Source organism: Oncorhynchus keta, unplaced genomic scaffold, assembly GCF_023373465.1.
Source record: "Oncorhynchus keta strain PuntledgeMale-10-30-2019 unplaced genomic scaffold, Oket_V2 Un_contig_1746_pilon_pilon, whole genome shotgun sequence".
Taxonomy (NCBI): domain Eukaryota; kingdom Metazoa; phylum Chordata; class Actinopteri; order Salmoniformes; family Salmonidae; genus Oncorhynchus; species Oncorhynchus keta.
The window spans coordinates 72,501-79,038 of NW_026280445.1; the positions used below are offsets into that span (position 1 = coordinate 72,501).

General features: G+C 44.4%; 1 protein-coding gene and 1 non-coding gene across 2 annotated transcripts in view; both read right to left on the reverse strand.

The window, feature by feature from the left end:
- Positions 1–3,381, reverse strand: part of LOC127919760 (FERM, ARHGEF and pleckstrin domain-containing protein 1-like) — a gene marked incomplete at its 3' end in the record, with an annotated part of 62,878 nt that extends 59,497 nt beyond the window's left edge. Inside the window, exon 1 of the mRNA XM_052503572.1 lies at positions 3,189–3,381. The remainder of the gene's footprint in view (positions 1–3,188) is intronic.
- A 277-nt stretch (positions 3,382–3,658) lies between these two features.
- trnai-aau (transfer RNA isoleucine (anticodon AAU)) lies at positions 3,659–3,732 on the reverse strand. The gene has a single exon. It is a non-coding gene; the product is annotated as a tRNA-Ile (tRNA).
- Positions 3,733–6,538: the final 2,806 nt, after the last annotated feature.

Consider the following 6,538-nt stretch of genomic DNA (forward strand, 5'->3'; position numbering starts at 1 on the left):
AGTTACAGACCCATACAGTCTCCATCCTACTAAACTACACTGTAGTAGTTACAGACCCATACAGTCTCCATCCTACTAAACTACACTGTAGTAGTTACAGATCCATACAGCCTCCATCCTACTAAACTACACTGTAGTAGTTACAGATCCACACAGCCTCCATCCTACTAAACTACACTGTAGTAGTTACAGACCCATACAGCCTCCATCCTACTAAACTACACTGTAGTAGTTACAGATCCATACAGCCTCCATCCTACTAAACTACACTGTAGTAGTTACAGATCCATACAGCCTCCATCCTACTAAACTACACTGTAGTAGTTACAGATCCATACAGCCTCCATCCTACTAAACTACACTGTAGTAGTTACAGACCCATACAGTCTCCATCCTACTAAACTACACTGTAGTAGTTACAGACCCATACAGCCTCCATCCTACTAAACTACACTGTAGTAGTTACAGACCCATACAGCCTCCATCCTACTAAACTACACTGTAGTAGTTACAGATCCATACAGCCTCCATCCTACTAAACTACACTGTAGTAGTTACAGACCCATACAGCCTCCATCCTACTAAACTACACTGTAGTAGTTACAGATCCATACAGCCTCCATCCTACTAAACTACACTGTAGTAGTTACAGATCCATACAGCCTCCATCCTACTAAACTACACTGTAGTAGTTACAGATCCATACAGCCTCCATCCTACTAAACTACACTGTAGTAGTTACAGATCCATACAGCCTCCATCCTACTAAACTACACTGTAGTAGTTACAGATCCATACAGCCTCCATCCTACTAAACTACACTGTAGTAGTTACAGATCCATACAGCCTCCATCCTACTAAACTACACTGTAGTAGTTACAGATCCATATAGCTATGGAGCCTCCATCCTACTAAACTACACTGTAGTAGTTACAGATCCATAGAGCCTCCATCCTACTAAACTACACTGTAGTAGTTACAGATCCATACAGCCTCCATCCTACTAAACTACACTGTAGTAGTTACAGATCCATACAGCCTCCATCCTACTAAACTACACTGTAGTAGTTACAGATCCATACAGCCTCCATCCTACTAAACTACACTGTAGTAGTTACAGATCCATACAGCCTCCATCCTACTAAACTACACTGTAGTAGTTACAGATCCATACAGCCTCCACTAAACTACACTGTAGTAGTTACAGACCCATACAGCCTCCATCCTACTAAACTACACTGTAGTAGTTACAGACCCATACAGCCTCCATCCTACTAAACTACACTGTAGTAGTTACAGACCCATACAGCCTCCATCCTACTAAACTACACTGTAGTAGTTACAGACCCATACAGCCTCCATCCTACTAAACTACACTGTAGTAGTTACAGATCCATACAGCCTCCATCCTACTAAACTACACTGTAGTAGTTACAGATCCATACAGCCTCCATCCTACTAAACTACACTGTAGTAGTTACAGATCCATACAGCCTCCATCCTACTAAACTACACTGTAGTAGTTACAGATCCATACAGCCTCCATCCTACTAAACTACACTGTAGTAGTAACAGACCCATACAGCCTCCATCCTACTAAACTACACTGTAGTAGTTACAGACCCATACAGCCTCCATCCTACTAAACTACACTGTAGCAGTTACAGATCCATACAGCCTCCATCCTACTAAACTACACTGTAGTAGTTACAGATCCATACAGCCTCCATCCTACTAAACTACACTGTAGTAGTTACAGACCCATACAGCCTCCATCCTACTAAACTACACTGTAGTAGATACAGATCCATACAGCCTCCATCCTACTAAACTACACTGTAGTAGTTACAGATCCATACAGCCTCCATCCTACTAAACTACACTGTAGTAGTTACAGATCCATACAGCCTCCATCCTACTAAACTACACTGTAGTAGTTACAGATCCATACAGCCTCCATCCTACTAAACTACACTGTAGTAGTTACAGATCCATACAGCCTCCATCCTACTAAACTACACTGTAGTAGTTACAGACCCATACAGCCTCCATCCTACTAAACTACACTGTAGTAGTTACAGGTCCATACAGCCTCCATCCTACTAAACTACACTGTAGTAGTTACAGACCCATACAGCCTCCATCCTACTAAACTACACTGTAGTAGTTACAGACCCATACAGCCTCCATCCTACTAAACTACACTGTAGTAGTTACAGACCCATACAGCCTCCATCCTACTAAACTACACTGTAGTAGTTACAGATCCATACAGCCTCCATCCTACTAAACTACACTGTAGTAGTTACAGATCCATACAGCGCTTGTTTATGATAGACAAGACGGTCCACCTGTGTTAATTAGCTATCTATCATGCTCTGAACACCTGGTAGTAAAGGGGAAGTGTCGTGGAAGTGTAGTTTCCTCGGATTGAAGCTGCCATAGCTGTATAAATCTGTGCAGAAACTGTTACACGTATATTTTTTCATTTTGAACGATTCTTTCTTGCTGATGTTTCGAAAAGCCATAAAGCAAAGCTATGATTGGCGTTTCTAAATGATTATTGACGTTTCAAAACATTTTAAAAAGTCGGGATTGTAGTTGACGTGAAACAGTCCTGGGCGAAGCTGAGAAGTGTAGGGAGAAGGCAGGATGTCTTCTCGAGTTTGAGAGGTAAATGTTACTTCTACGGACTCTTATGTGTAACGGGAACTGAGTAATGATCAAGGCGAAAACCCATCAACTCATACTGCGAACACGTGGTGTTGGCCAAAGCCCCAAAACAAATATTACTTTATAGGCTTCCCTGTCTTGGATAATGTGGCTATTCACTATGATCCTGTTGGACGAGTACCTTATATACACACACACACACACACACATCCACACACACACATCCATACATACACACACACACACATCCATACACACACACACACACACACACACACACACACACACATCTATTATATTCCAACTGGAGTACATCTGTAAATTCAGACAATTCAACGGAGAGAGAGAATTAACTGGCAAACCGTAGGAATTAGAGGTAAAGGAAAACTACAGGACATGATTGACATTGGTTTTCCGCTTGCATGTAAAATAGTACGGCTGTCTACCATCTAGCCGACACGGTTCGGGTGCTCAGGTAACCTAAAAGACATAAAAGACGCCCGTTCCTTTCTTACCCTTTTTCCTTCCGATCGGGAGAGATTTGTCCACGTGTATATTTTCCAACAGTGTGTTGACCGAGGTGCATTCCTTTACCATCCAACTGCGCTGATTTGAAGCGTTTTAAAGTTTCAGAAAAGGAGAAGCGGCTCTAAAACGCAGATTGTTCCTGGTCGCCATATCGGCTCGACTGATGACGGCGTTACGCAGACTTCCATTGACTTTATTACAGTCGTAACTCTGCACTTTACAACTCAGCTGGTGTCCTTTGTGTATCAGGCCTCTAGAGTAGGAGCAATAGTACCACATAGTGGCTTCCCATAAGCATGACCATAGTTGGGCCAGTTCAAAGTCAACCACTATAATATACCCATATCATATGGGACCAATGGAGGAGAAGAGAAGAAGTCCACCTTTATCTAGAGAGACGAGTAAAAATACAAAACACAGCCTCTTCAAACAGTCACACAAAAAAAAAAGAGTGTCATGGCCAGTACGGGTATCGAACCCGCGACCTTCGCGTTATTAGCACGACGCTCTAACCAACTGAGCTAACCGGCCAAGTGAACACATGGAACACATTTAGTGGTTTATCCGGTGAAAAACAACCCTTCTGCTTTTTATAAACCCTAAAATAGTATTATCTGCTCATCTAGATTTACACGCATTCTCCAAACAGTTACAAAATCTAATGATATATATATATATGATTGTTATCATGTTATGATATCACATGCAGTAAATTTCTCGGTGGAAATGTCGTGAACGGTGTTGTCTGCTCCGTTCCCACGTCGGGCGCGTCCAAACGCTCTGCGTCAGCGTCGATACGGATCCGCCAGTTGCGACGGCACTGACAAGATGGTGGATAGGACAGGAGGAACAAAACACAGCTAATATGTATAGTTGACAGCGTGTAAATGGCCTTTTTTGGGGGGATTTTAAGTTAGCCAAAACGATTACAAGATCGGAGCGTTTCATATCTATTGAATTTGGGTTGATGTTTGCGAGACGCAGGACCAAATATGTTGTTTTCTGGCTGCGGGATGAAGGACCCCGTCGGATACAGGACATAACGACGAGACAGCCAGTAGTCCGATAGATAATCCGTGATATTACATCGTGAATTAACTTTACGGGTAAAACAAATAAAATACATTGAAACCGTTCACTAGTTCGGTCCAGCTAACGTTGTCTGTTTTCCTGGTTGATGTGTTGTCACTGTGCAGCTGTCTGTTTCCTGGTTGATGTGTTGTCACTGTGCAGCTGTCTGGTTTCCTGGTTGATGTGTTGTCACTGTGCAGCTGTCTGGTTTCCTGGTTGATGTGTTGTCATTGTGCAGCTGTCTGGTTTCCTGGTTGATTTGTTGTCACTGTGCAGCTGTCTGGTTTCCTGGTTGATGTGTTGTCACTGTGCAGCTGTCTGGTTTCCTGGTTGATTTGTTGTCATTGTGCAGCTGTCTGGTTTCCTGGTTGATTTGTTGTCACTGTGCAGCTGTCTGGTTTCCTGGTTGATTTGTTGTCACTGTGCAGCTGTCTGGTTTCCTGGTTGATGTGTTGTCACTGTGCAGCTGTCTGTTTTCCTGGTTGATTTGTTGTCAGCTGTGCAGCTGTCTGGTTTCCTGGTTGATTGCAGCTGTTGTCATGTGTTGTGTGCAGCTGTCTGGTTTCCTGGTTGATGTGTTGTCACTGTGCAGCTGTCTGGTTTCCTGGTTGATGTGTTGTCACTGTGCAGCTGTCTGGTTTCCTGGTTGATGTGTTGTCACTGTGCAGCTGTCTGTTTTCCTGGTTGATTTGTTGTCACTGTGCAGCTGTCTGGTTTCCTGGTTGATGTGTTGTCACTGTGCAGCTGTCTGGTTTCCTGGTTGATGTGTTGTCACTGTGCAGCTGTCTGTTTTCCTGGTTGATTTGTTGTCACTGTGCAGCTGTCTGGTTTCCTGGTTGATGTGTTGTCACTGTGCAGCTGTCTGGTTTCCTGGTTGATGTGTTGTCACTGTGCAGCTGTCTGGTTTCCTGGTTGATGTGTTGTCATTGTGCAGCTGTCTGGTTTCCTGGTTGATGTGTTGTCACTGTGCAGCTGTCTGGTTTCCTGGTTGATGTGTTGTCACTGTGCAGCTGTCTGGTTTCCTGGTTGCATGGTTGATTGTTGTCACTGTGCAGCTGTCTGGTTTCCTGGTTGATTTGTTGTCACTGTGCAGCTGTCTGGTTTCCTGGTTGATTTGTTGTGTGCAGCTGTCTGTTTCTGGTTGATGTGTTGTCACTGTGCAGCTGTCTGGTTTCCTGGTTGATGTGTTGTCACTGTGCAGCTGTCTGGTTTCCTGGTTGATGTGTTGTCACTGTGCAGCTGTCTGGTTTCCTGGTTGATGTGTTGTCACTGTGCAGCTGTCTGGTTTCCTGGTTGATGTGTTGTCACTGTGCAGCTGTCTGGTTTCCTGGTTGATGTGTTGTCACTGTGCAGCTGTCTGGTTTCCTGGTTGATGTGTTGTCACTGTGCAGCTGTCTGGTTTCCTGGTTGATGTGTTGTCACTGTGCAGCTGTCTGGTTTCCTGGTTGATGTGTTGTCACTGTGCAGCTGTCTGGTTTCCTGGTTGATGTGTTGTCACTGTGCAGCTGTCTGGTTTCCTGGTTGATGTGTTGTCACTGTGCAGCTGTCTGGTTTCCTGGTTGATGTGTTGTCACTGTGCAGCTGTCTGGTTTCCTGGTTGATTTGTTGTCACTGTGCAGCTGTCTGGTTTCCTGGTTGATGTGTTGTCACTGTGCAGCTGTCTGGTTTCCTGGTTGATGTGTTGTCATTGTCTGGTTTCCTGGTTGATTTGTTGTCATTGTCTGGTTTCCTGGTTGATTTGTTGTCACTGTGCAGCTGTCTGGTTTCCTGGTTGATGTGTTGTCATTGTCTGGTTTCCTGGTTGATTTGTTGTCACTGTGCAGCTGTCTGGTTTCCTGGTTGATGTGTTGTCACTGTGCAGCTGTCTGGTTTCCTGGTTGATTTGTTGTCACTGTGCAGCTGTCTGGTTTCCTGGTTGATGTTGTTGTCACTGTGCAGCTGTCTGGTTTCCTGGTTGATTTGTTGTCATTGTGCAGCTGTCTGTTTTCCTGGTTGATGTGTTGTCACTGTGCAGCTGTCTGGTTTCCTGGTTGATGTTGTCACTGTGCACTGTGCAGCTGTCTGGTTTCCTGGTTGATGTGTTGTCACTGTGCAGCTGTCTGTCTGGTTTCCTGGTTGATGTGTTGTCACTGTGCAGTCTGTTTCTGTTTCCTGGTTGATGTGTTGTCACTGTGCAGCTGTCTGGTTTCCTGGTTGATGTGTTGTCACTGTGCAGCTGTCTGTTTCCTGGTTGATGTGTTGTCACTGTGCAGCTGTCTGGTTTCCT